Raw genomic sequence first — 12,204 nt, forward strand, 5'->3', positions numbered from 1 at the left:
AATATAAAGAGAAATCTCGCATATAGCAACGATTCGAACACTGAATTCTGTTCATATAAAAGATGAGAAATCAAGACACAATTTCCAACATGAGAATCATAACACCAATTCAATAAAAAATGAGCGTCGTACTCCAACTAAATCAGTCACAATGAGGTCTCAATAAGCCAAGAATAAGTTGAGTTGATGTATTACGACTTTCGGCTCAATAATTTAATTGAAACACATCCGGATCTGGTTCGACCATTTCATCAAACATGTGATACGCATTTCGATCAAGGAGTTTGTACGCGTATATGAACCGACGATTCACTTTTAGATCATCAGAACAACATCGGAGCAAGCTTAAATCCATAATAGAACCTCAATCGTGGCCGATTTTCACACAAACAATAACAATTTCACCTTGATGATGTGCGATTGCAGTCGCGAACTGCCGCTGAACTTACGAGAAGGACTCCTGGGCGTCACCGTTGATGATCGGACCTGGCAAAGGAGGATTCAGCGAGTGCAAGGCACTTCGAGATCTCCGAACGACAAACAGAGCAGAACAGGAGACGCGATCAGTGAAGCTCGGGAGCGGCTCCGATCGGCCGCGACTTCGGCATCTTTCTGTCAATACTTCGTTTCATCTCTCCGACCTGGCTGAGCTCAAAGCGACCAGAGGTGGAGGCGCCTCGGTCGACGGAGATTCGAATGTTTGCGGTGGGCCGAAGATTGGACTGGAGTCGACGTTGTAGGTTCAATCGAGGGTATCCAGAAGAGAATTCTCGTTCTTGGAGTCTCCATGCTTCAGTGAAGAAAGGTCCGAGAGGGAGCAGAAATCTCTGGTTCGCTCGACTTCCTCTCATCTCCTTTTGAGGGTTGTTTCTTGTCGCATCTTCATTTATATTGTATTTCTACTGCAACATTGGGACTGTCCTAAATAATGATGATGACGTAAGTATTGTGGACTTTAAAAATTTGCTTAAATTGTTGATTTTGAGACGTGAGGGCATGCGGGTCAAGTGATTATCTTCATTTTGCGGAATGGATTTAAGGTTCTTGTATTATATTTTGATCTCGTATTTTTAAAGAAGTGTTGACAGAAGCTTTTCGTGCCAAAATATATCACATCAATAGATTTTGGTGTTGTAGCCAATGCACGGTCGTAGCAACAAGAGAGGACCATGAGGCGCTATTTAATGGCAATATGTGGCAGCAATCCTCGGCGTTCTCAGGTGATATTTATCATCTCATCGTTTCTGTTCATTTGCTTCCAACTTATTTATTTATTTATTTATGAAATTTGTATTAATAACATTATACTGCACATCTCGCTTTACATTGATTGTATTGAATTTTGGAGTTCTTTCTTGCGTAACACGCGGACATTTGACTAGTACAGAATTAAGTTGTACTTTAAGTACAAATTATTGTGACCTTCCCGAAAGTGATATTAGATATGTCCGAGGAAATTTGATGGATTACTAAACGAAGATTGGTTCCTCTCAGTAGATGGGGCCTATGCCTAGCATGTGCCCTTACAAGTCGTACTAATCGTAACTTAATTTTTCTAATTAATCATTCATTTAAGATTAGGTTGAAGAATCACTACTAACCTATTGGAAGCCACTTAGAAACTTGGGTAAGATGCGAGAGCCTAGGAACCAAAGATTCACATGTCTTGGGACTTGAGTACACTACATTGATTTAATACCCTTTTGTTACCTTTCATAAAAAAATTTGCAAGTAGTATTTTCATTTTTTGTTTTCCTAAATCTTCTAATATGGGAAGATGATAATGCATATTGCTCGAGCAGTAAAAAATAAACAAGCAATCAATAATAAATATTAACCATAGTAATAAATAAAAGGTGCAGGAAAAATAAAGAACCCAAGCCGTATGGGTATCATTTTATGAAACCATGTTATTAATGCTCATGACAGGACTCTTATGAGCTATAAATGGAAACTCAATATAAAATCTTCAAAATTAACCACCACTTAAAAAAAAAAAAAAAAAAAAAGAATCGGCGATTTTTGGACAGAGACGCCCCCGAGAGGATACCGGAAGAGCCGGTGGACGGTTCTGTGGTCCGAGGAGATCGGCGCGTCGAAGCGATCCAACCGTCCGTCTCCCGTCCCCGCCACCCAGAAAAATGATTGGATCACTCGGTCGTCGGTTTGTCACTGAAAGCTAAATAAAAAGGAAGAGCGAAGCAGGGCATGCCGAGGACCGGGACAGCCACCATCATCATCGAGGAGGATCAATGCTGTTATTATGCTGTGTTCAAAGTACCCCACAAATCATTTTGTAAATCCCTATCCTTTCTTAGTGGCAGGCTTTCCAAAAGCCCTAGGTAACAGCACAGAAAACAAAATCAATGAGATGCCGGGATAGAAAAATAACTCCATTCCTAGTCAGCCTCCTGTCCCATCGATGCTAACAAATCGAGTTTCCCTCAACGAAGTAGCAAGAAAGAAAGAATATGGTTTTAAGGAAGGTCTATTTCCAAGAAGCAATTGGGAACCTATTGCTTATGATGTGTCATCATCCATTGGCAGATCTCTGGACAGCTTTAAGTTATGTAATTATTTTAATCATTCAGCTCAAGAGAGCAGTGGCTTCAAGTCATTAAACAAATCAAATCAGTTGATCAAAGAGAGTAGTCACTGGAATCCTTTCAGTGAGAATAATCCGATGTTGGGATGTAGCATAGGCCAGTATAATATGATGCCTTGTGAAGAGCGCTTGAATGCCCACTTCAGGGAAGACCCTCTTAGGACTCTGGAGAATTTGCAACATGGCATAGCAGACTTTCTGAGCAGATGTGGTGGTCATGAAATTTCTTTTCCTGATATGAAAAGGTGCACTAATGACAGATTCACAGACACAAACTTCAAGTTGAAGAATTCATAAGGGCCTAGTGCATCAATTGATAGTAATACCAATAAAGTTGATGATGTTGATGTTCATGATGAGATTCAATGGGAACATTTGGTCATTGGTGAAAGGATTGGACCAGGTATTGCTTTGATTAAGTCCCTAGTCAGATTCTATTCATGTCCTTATGCAGGTCCACATTAGCTCAGAGAGCAAGACTCATGAATTCATATATGTTGATCCTGTTGCTGCATTTTTGGTGAAATTTGTCTAATACTATGAGATATGCTTTATCTCCATTTTACCGCCTAATATGCTCATGGCTAGCTAGCCATGTAACAAGAAGTGCATGCCTTCTGATAGAAAGTTCTTTACGGCAATCCGAATGTAAGCATAAGTGCAGCAGTTATTATAGGATGCACTACAACGCTTTCTCATTGAATTGCATTTGCTGTTTATTATGTCAGAAATTTTACCCCATTTCATTGTCTTCCAAACAGGCTCTTATGGAGAGGTCTATCATGCTTACTGGAATGGCAAGGTCAGTTTCAAATATTTCTAAATTCCTACAAATCAAGAATTGGCATTGCATTACTTAATTGAAGAGTTCCTTTATTTTCAGCTGTGACTTATATTTGTTTGAAATTATGGAATGTGATTATATCCGTTGACTCCTTTTATATGACTACTTTTAAGCAAAAGATCCTCCTTGAATTTGACATGTAGTCTTTTTAGTCAAAAGAAATGACAGTTAGTACTTCAGTGTCCTACTTTTGTGCTAACGTTTTAGATTTTTAGACTAAGCAGCTAGTGTGTAATAGTGACATCAGATATGGTATCAAAATCTGGAATTTCAACCTGGGTTGGTAAAAAAAGCTTCAGAATTGGTAACTTGACATACGCACATGACTTGTTGGACTAGTGCCGACCATAATAACTAATTACTTGTTGCTCATTCATGGCCTCGTCTTGCTACTTTCTCTTTTGTACTTTGGATAAGCAAAAGGGAGTTTTACTTTTGGCCCCCTTGCTACTCTGTTAGTAGGTCCTGTCGAGATTCTGCTTCCATGTTTAGCTCTTCGGTAAAGAGTTGCAGGTTCTCTGGATGTAATCGAATCCTTATTGTGAAGACTGAAGATTTTTGTACAAACAGTCACAATGAATAGGCTGTTGCAAAGTCTTTTTGTATATTTGTAGTCTGCGACTCAATGGAACCCCATCCATTTGGTAGAAGCACTTTAAACACTGGTTTGTTTAGGTTTGTCGTTCTTGTGGTTTTATATACTCTTAAATATCAAGAAATGAAAAGACAAGCAGCAGATGGCTCTCTTTCTCTTTTTAACATTTTCCAAAGAATTTTATGCACCTATTATCAGTACTTTGCAATCTAGACATTACCTTTTGCAAAAATACTTGGTGATGTGCTCTTATTATTTAAAAATCTATAATGCATCATGAGACCAAAGATAAATTGCAATGCATCTTTGAGTCTATATCTGGCTCAACTTGCTCGTTCACCTGGAGGTGGCTGTGAAGAAATTTTCGGATCAGGATCTCTCAGCTGCTGCTATGAATAACTTCAGACGAGAAGTAAGCTATCAATAGGTCTTTCATTTGTGCTTTTTATCTTCCAGTTCTTTTTTCTTTTTTTTTGGGAACAAAATCTTCCAGATTTATTGAGAACTCAAAACTTGTAAAGAATAAAACTTGGATGAACATTGTAAAGGAAAGAACAGCACGGCCACTTAATGGACATGCGTTTCACAGTAAGACTACCTTATCACACCATGCATTCTGCATTGTCAGAAATATTACAGGAGAAAAGGGGCAATATGCTTTCCTGTTGCTTTGTTGATGTTGGCATAGAGTTGGTGATTTGATCTACTTTTTTTGATGATCTTTATAACGCCAAGACATTAAATTAATGTTCTTTACATAAGATCTGAATGACACATGAAGTCCGATAGTTGAAAACAAAAGAGAAAGATCCACAGATCACAAGTTCAGTTTAGTTTATGTGTATCTGTATGTATTTTGGAAGCTGATGAATTACTGTGCTCAGTAATTGATTTGCATTTTGAGCAAGAATAAAACTGAGGACAAAGAAATGCTTTCCCCGTTTATCCAGCAACTGTAAGATAAATGACTATGCACCGCGCTTTTTGCTTCTGTGCCAAGGTTACTGATAATGCGTAGACAGTGTCATCAGAGTGTCATACTTTTCATGGATTCCATGATCTATCCACGTCTATGGAAATAGTTGTGTTCAACGATTAATTTGTTTGCTTAATTTGCTTATTTAGCAAGGAAAGAAATGATGACCAATCAGAGCAATGAGTCAACAAATGCTTTCCAATATATCTAGGAAGATAACTGACAGTGTGTCTTCTTCTTATGTTCCAAGGCGCAGATGATCCGTAGACTGCATCATCCAAATGTTGTTCTTTTCATGGGTGCTGTGGCCCGTCCTCAACATCTTTTTATCATTATGGAGTATCTTCCAAGGTACAATTTTTTGTACCTTAAAAAACCTTGGTAGTATGGGAACGACATCACTTCTTTTTTAGGGGGATGCGGCTCATCTATCTACTTTTGTTTACTTCTCCGGGGGAAGCTTGTACAGTATTATACATCGTCCTCACTGTCATTTTAATGAGAAACGCAGGATAAAAACAGCCCTTGATTTGGTATGAAACAATTGGTCTCCCTTCTCTCTGTTGTTGGAGATATAGAGATTTGCTTTTCTGATGTCGATTTAAGTGCCTATGCAAATTTTACAGGCACGGGGAATGAATTGCTTGGACACAAGCGTCCCAACAATAGTTCATCGAGATTTGAAATCACCAAATCTTCTTGTTGACAAAAACTAGATCATCAAAGTACGTAAGATTTATTAATGTAGCCTGACACTTTTATTCATTCGTCCAATTCTTTAAATAGCAAATCAAGCTATTCTCTTGCGTGCATATCATTCATCCATCTCCTAAGTGCTACTAACGTCTTACTTGCCTTTTTCTCTTTTTCTCGGATACTCTTTTTGACATTGTGAGCACCTTAGATGTGCTTGATATTGACGGTATTAGCTTCTAGGATAACATGTGAACTTTATTTCTTGTAGACTTTGACTTCTCATTTTCTCTTTTCACTACCATACATGAACTTACACGTGTATAGAAACCTGATGTGGATGATTCTAGATTTACCAAACTTGCTGATGTGATGCAATTTCCATCAGTAATGTGCTCTGTGATTTCGATGTGAATGATGATTAAAGTTTGCAGTAAAATATCATTTGCATCCTCACTAAAATTTATCGTTGTGCAAGTCTGTGATTTTGGGCTGTCATGCTTGAAGCATAATACTTTCTTGTCATTTAGCTCAACTGCTGAAACGGTAAAATTGGAAGCTTTCTTGAAAATCATTCTTGAAGAGTTTTCAAGGATGAAGAGAGAAAGATATCCAACTATATTGAAATAGAGAAAGACATTTGGATGGTTTCAACTGATAGCTTTCAGTGAAGTTAAATGGACAATTAGCAACAAAAGAGGAAACAAAGAGAAAACAGCTGGAAACATCATGGTCATTTCGGAAGTAGACTTCTTCTCTAATGCAATCTAAATAGTCGGACAAACAAGTACACTGTTTCAATTTGTGAAATTAGTAAACAGTTTGCCATAAAATTACTAAACAATGCCTTAATAGTCTGAGAGCCTTGTTTTCCAGATTTATTTTATATTTGGATTTGAAGAAACCATTCTTGATGTTTCTCGAGATTTTGAGCTGTTCCTAATGTGAAGTTCTTGGTCGTGTCAGGCTGAGTGGATGGCACCAAAAGTTCTCCGCAATGAACCGTTGAATGAAAAGTGAGTTGTGCATATATGAGGTAGCTTCAATTATTTTGTCCGGACTAAGTTTCTTAAGCCTGTGTAGTTTGCGACAGTCAAGCCTAAGCATTGCTGTGATCATATATTGTAAGGAATAAATCAAATAAAGACCTGAAGTGTAACTGTTTTCTAAGAAAAGAAGACCTAAAGTAGACTTTATCTCAAGTAAAGGTCTGAAATGACAAACTTAGTCCCAAATAAGAGCCTCAATTTTAAAGTCAAGCAAATCTTATTTGTAGCTAGGAGTATTTTCATCTAAGGATTTTTTTGTTTTTGTTTTTCTTTTCTTTCTTTCATCGTCTTGCTTGCGCCTCCTCCTCCAATTGCATCACCCCTTTCTTGACAACTGCGTCAAACTCATCATGCACGAGTTTGCATAAGTGCAAAACAATTTGAACAATTTAGGAAAAGAAGAAAATGGAAAGATATTCGAGAAGTCCTGTAATTTTCCAAAACTCAAATTGCGTGCTTCAGTTTTGCAGCCTCCCCATCAATAAACTTCAACGTGCGTTCTCTGCATTCTGCAATTTCGCGTCCTCACCCAACACTATTTGATTTCAGTAGAAGCTTGATTGAAGTTATTCGCCACCAGTCACCTTCTCCGATGATAAAAAACTTGAGAATGGAGAAATATCCATAAATGGGTTTTGTTTTTATTCTTTTTACTTGTAAGAACTTATCCTGGTAATTAAAGCAACAGTTTCATGTTCTCCCAGCTAATGAAATTGGCTATGCATGATAACTTTCACTCACAGTTTCTAGGGAATGTTATGTTGGGTTTGGATTGGATTATTCATAACATTAATAGATGCAGCTTGCATTGAGGTGGAATATGTGGCTTCTCGGGAGGGTCCAATTGTGTAGCACATGCTTGTTATCTACGAAGGTTGTTGAATCATTCTGACTCATAATTGAAGATATTCGCTGACAGTAGCGATTCGAATTAGAGAGCATTCAATCTCAAAAATAGATGACTCTGGTTCCACAAATGTAGAAACAAATTTGCATCTCTAACTTTAAAATATTATCTTCATAGATTTCAGAGAGAATAATAAGTTGATTAAAATGGAAAATTGCTCAGAAATCCCCAAAATCGCGCATTTCACTGAATGAATTGGTGCACATAAATATTATAGGGAATCCTCAAAACACCTCTAATAAATTTGGCTTAGGGACTTCAATCCAGCTTCTCGTTGAGATTGATCATAGCTTGCGTGAAGACGAATTTGAGTTCAAGCATCAACGACGACAAGGACAGTGAGCTAATGGATTACACTTTGCCATGCTTGACCACGACCACAAGATGTGGGGGTCAAACCGAGCAAAGTGTCACATCTTGGCCCACTCGTGCTCGATCTAGGGCTCAAATAGACCTCCATCTTTTCACAAAGGTACTGGAATTGCTGTTGAGGGCACTAACGAGGGAGGTTGAGGGCGTCGATGGCGAGGTTGGCAGGGAAGATAGAGATGGACTCTACAGAACGCGATCTAGAGAGCGAAGAAGGTGGAGGCACAAGGACGGTGAAGAAAAGAAAGAGGAAAGAAATAAAAGAAGAAAGGACAAAAATAAGGTCTTTAGATGGAAATTCCTAGCTACAATTAAGATTTGGTTGGCTTTTAAGTTGAGATTGACTAAGGCACTGCATGACAATGTTCTGTTTCTTTGTTCTTTTGTTTTTTTGTTCCCCGTTTCTCGAAATAGAAAAGAATAGAAATTTGTTTGATGACATCAATTAATTTTTCTATTTTTTGAAATAGAAAAGCAACTATGAAATAGATTTGGAACAGAAATAATAAATAGAAACAAGTAACTTCTTATTTCCGGAAACAATTTTTATAAATAAGCCATTTTCTTTCCTTTTTTTTTTTTTTTTCCTTTTCTTCTTCTTCCTCGATTTCTGCTGCCCCTCATGGTCCCCTGCCGTCCTCCATCGTCACCCATTGCCTGCCACTATCCTCTACCATCGCCCGCTGCTAGTCATCGATCGCTAGCAGCCGTCCACCAGTCGCAAGCTAGAGAAGGAGAAAGAATAAGAAGAGAGGGAAAAAAAATCTAAAAAATTTAAAAAGAAATTCTATGGCATAAAAAATGCACTCTTATTCTTTTTCAATTCTGAGAACAGATTTTTTATGTAGTTACTAAACATGTTCTTTTACTTAGAAATTGTCAAGAATAAAAATATGAAAGGACTATTTCTATAAAAAAAAAAAACCAAACGCACTGTAAGTTAATCACTTGAACCTCTTATTTGAGATAATATCCTGTTTAGGTCCTTTTTTTGAAAATCATCATCATCATCATCATCATCATTTTGCATTAGTATATAAAACCCCAAATTTTGTTTGAGTTTTGAGCCTCGCACATGTTGGCTGGAGTCAGAGTCCCGTTCTTTCTGCCAACACCTGGCCACGTCTGTTCAAGACGCTTCCTCAACTCCTCCTCCGACTCCCTCTCTCCGAGCCCGACATCGTTCGTTTCGTACCTCAAAGACTGCAAATCCCTCCGCGAACTCAAGCAAATCCACGGCGGGGTCATTTAACAAGAAGATATTAGACATGATGTCATGCAATGGAAGGAGACGGCACCTCGTTTTCTTTTTCAATTTTTTTTTCCCCATTGACCGCGCTACTGCGACTTGTACATAGCCGGATGCTAAGCCGGATGCTAAGCCGGATGCTAACATTGAGTGCTAAAGTAAGTGGCCATAGTGGGTTATGGTGTCATTTAAAATTCACACGTAGCTAGTGTTGCAGGGGTCGATTACGGGAGCATGAGCGTGAGCTTGCAATCGTCATCGGTAGGGTCATAATCGCGGTTGAGAGATCCATCAAGATAAGATTAACAAGTGATCTCAATGGCAATAACCAGCATTGCTCATCTGATTGCTATGAGCGGGTTTGTGATCATGGCAATTCCTTTTCATTGATCTTTTTTCTTTTGCCAAGTGATAAGAAAGATGGTGAGGCTGAGCAAGACAAGAATAGACACCCCGTCCGAGCGAAAAAAAAACATGTAAATATGGAGCAAGAAGTGTTGTTAGTGCATTGTGGAAATTAGCTTTTAATCAACAATTAGGTCTTTGGCCAAAAATGAATGGATACAATGTCAGATTCAAGATGTTCCTCGTGGAAATTAACTTTTACGTGAAGGTACTTTTTAGGACTTGCCTAATCATCTTCTTTATTGGTAACTTTTGCAAGATTCATGTTGAATATGATCGAAGGGCTCCATAGAATGAAGAGTTTCACTATTTAAGAACGACAGACACCTTTTGATGCCCTTGAAGAGAAGCTGGTAAAGTAAAATTCGCACCATTTTGTGAAGTTTCTCCAAGTCTGCCATGGACCTGAGGTATACTGTGATAAGCGAGAAGCAAATTAACATACAGAGCCCAGGTACTACAAACTGCATAAGAAAAGGCATTTGCACTTGCGACAAGTTTTAAAGTATGTCAACTAGTGCCTCCAGTAACATATTAGACGAATGATGACAGCTTCAACGAACTAGGACAAGAAACCCCAGACTCAACTACTCTGGACATTCTCAGGAACAAATTCTAATAAACCAGAGTACGAGAGATAAAGCGATGAAAAGATATGGCAAGGAACAATATCAAACAGGACATTTGAAGAGACTTTGGACAGCTTAAACTTCTAGAAAACGGGTCTTTGTTTTCTAAACTGGGAACAGAGAAATATTATTCCAATAGTGGTCCTAGAATCAACAGATTCCTCGGCATGGATAATCGATAACCAGGTTTCTCAATCCTACTTATAAATTTTTATGAAGAAACAACACGGTCAAACTCCGAATTTTGCTTTGTGACTATCTGACGGAAATATAAAGAAGAAGATGCTTCGGACAAGATATAGATGGCTTGCATTTGTACTTCACTGAAACCAAGTGCATGGAAAATGACACGTTCAAATATGATTCGGGAGTAAATACCCCCGACCAAACACAGCTACCTTATCCTGGGACTCGGAAATAACGTTTGCTGGACAATATCTTATTATACATTGATTATGTTAAATTGTGGACATTTGACTAGTACAGAGATATGCAGCACTTTAAGTGCAAACATGTCATGGAAATGACTATAGTGCTTTAAGTTTGTGAGCTATTTGATGTATTTTATGAACTCGTTTGAAACAATGGAAGAGTCAGATTACTAGGAACTCTTAAGATGCCCAGATGACATTTTTCCATGGCTAGGAGAGCATTACTTCCTAATCCAATTAAAAAACAATTGATGGTCCATATTGGCACTTATGGAAAGAGCTATGAGGATGAAGCACCAAAAAAGCAATGAATACAACTAAAACTGCAACAAGAGGACAAGAGCAGAATTCAAACTTTATCTGACAAATAACAACTAGTAAGTGAGCTTTTCTTCTTCATACTAGCCATCCGATGAACATATGAAATTGCAATAGGCTCCACACCTGAGTGATCCTTAGATCATCTGCTTTTGCTGTGGATTTATCTAAAAATAGGTGAATTGCGAAGCAATTAGATCACCTTCAATCAACTAGCTTGCTTTCCTTACATATCAATATTGTACTCCATCTGTGAGCAGATTGGATTTCGGATCTCTCTCTTTATCCTAATATGTGGCTCAACCGCCAGGGGAGAGGAGTGAGTAAAATGCAGGTACTATCGTGATCTGTGAATCTCAGAAAGCTGGGGCGAGGGGTTTATGAAGGAATTCTACAATAAATTGGATCCAATGCCTTTTTCTCTCGCTTTGATGGTTTGACGATATTATAGCTTGAACTCATTGCAATTTAGAGAGACTCTTACGTCGACATAGGCGATACTACTATTGTGGTAAAAACACAGGAATTTTAGAATGGCATCAAATATGTACAAATTTTTTTTCTTAGTATCCACAAAAGTAAATCGGCAAGAAATAACATTAGAAAAGCAGCACATCATATAAAATCACCTTTCAATGAGGCCTACTCTTTTTGTCCAAGAGAGTCAAAGTTAGAAGCAGAAGAAAAAGAATGACTAAACAACACTTTATATTTAGTCTCATATTTTCCACAAGAATACAATGACCATATCACGCGATATTGAGTTAATTGATTATGTACCATCAAGTCACAAATGCAGGCGAAGTAATATCTATGTATCTCTATGTTATGAACTCAAGTAAAACAACTGAACAGTAGACAACTAAAGTAACTTAAGTTATGATAATTTGAGTAGGATATTACTTGCCAATCCATGTGATGATAGTACTTTGGACTCTCAAGAGCTGTGGTTCTAACTTTGTAAATAAAGTGTCCACTAAGAAGATTGGATGAAACTAATCATCGTGGCATGGACATCCCTAATGTTTCAAAAGCAGGAGTCAATATCAACACCCTGTAAAATGAGAGAAAGACACACGAAGCTATGATAGCCATCACAATGCTCATTCAAGAATCGAGAAGGTCAATGTTTCA

At 38.0% G+C, this 12,204-nt stretch overlaps 1 pseudogene; it reads left to right on the forward strand.

The window, feature by feature from the left end:
• Window positions 1-476: 476 nt before the first annotated feature.
• LOC120290651 lies at window positions 477-6,733 on the forward strand (annotated as a pseudogene).
• Window positions 6,734-12,204: the final 5,471 nt, after the last annotated feature.

Source organism: Eucalyptus grandis, chromosome 2 (genome assembly GCF_016545825.1).
Source record: "Eucalyptus grandis isolate ANBG69807.140 chromosome 2, ASM1654582v1, whole genome shotgun sequence".
NCBI lineage: Eukaryota > Viridiplantae > Streptophyta > Magnoliopsida > Myrtales > Myrtaceae > Eucalyptus > Eucalyptus grandis.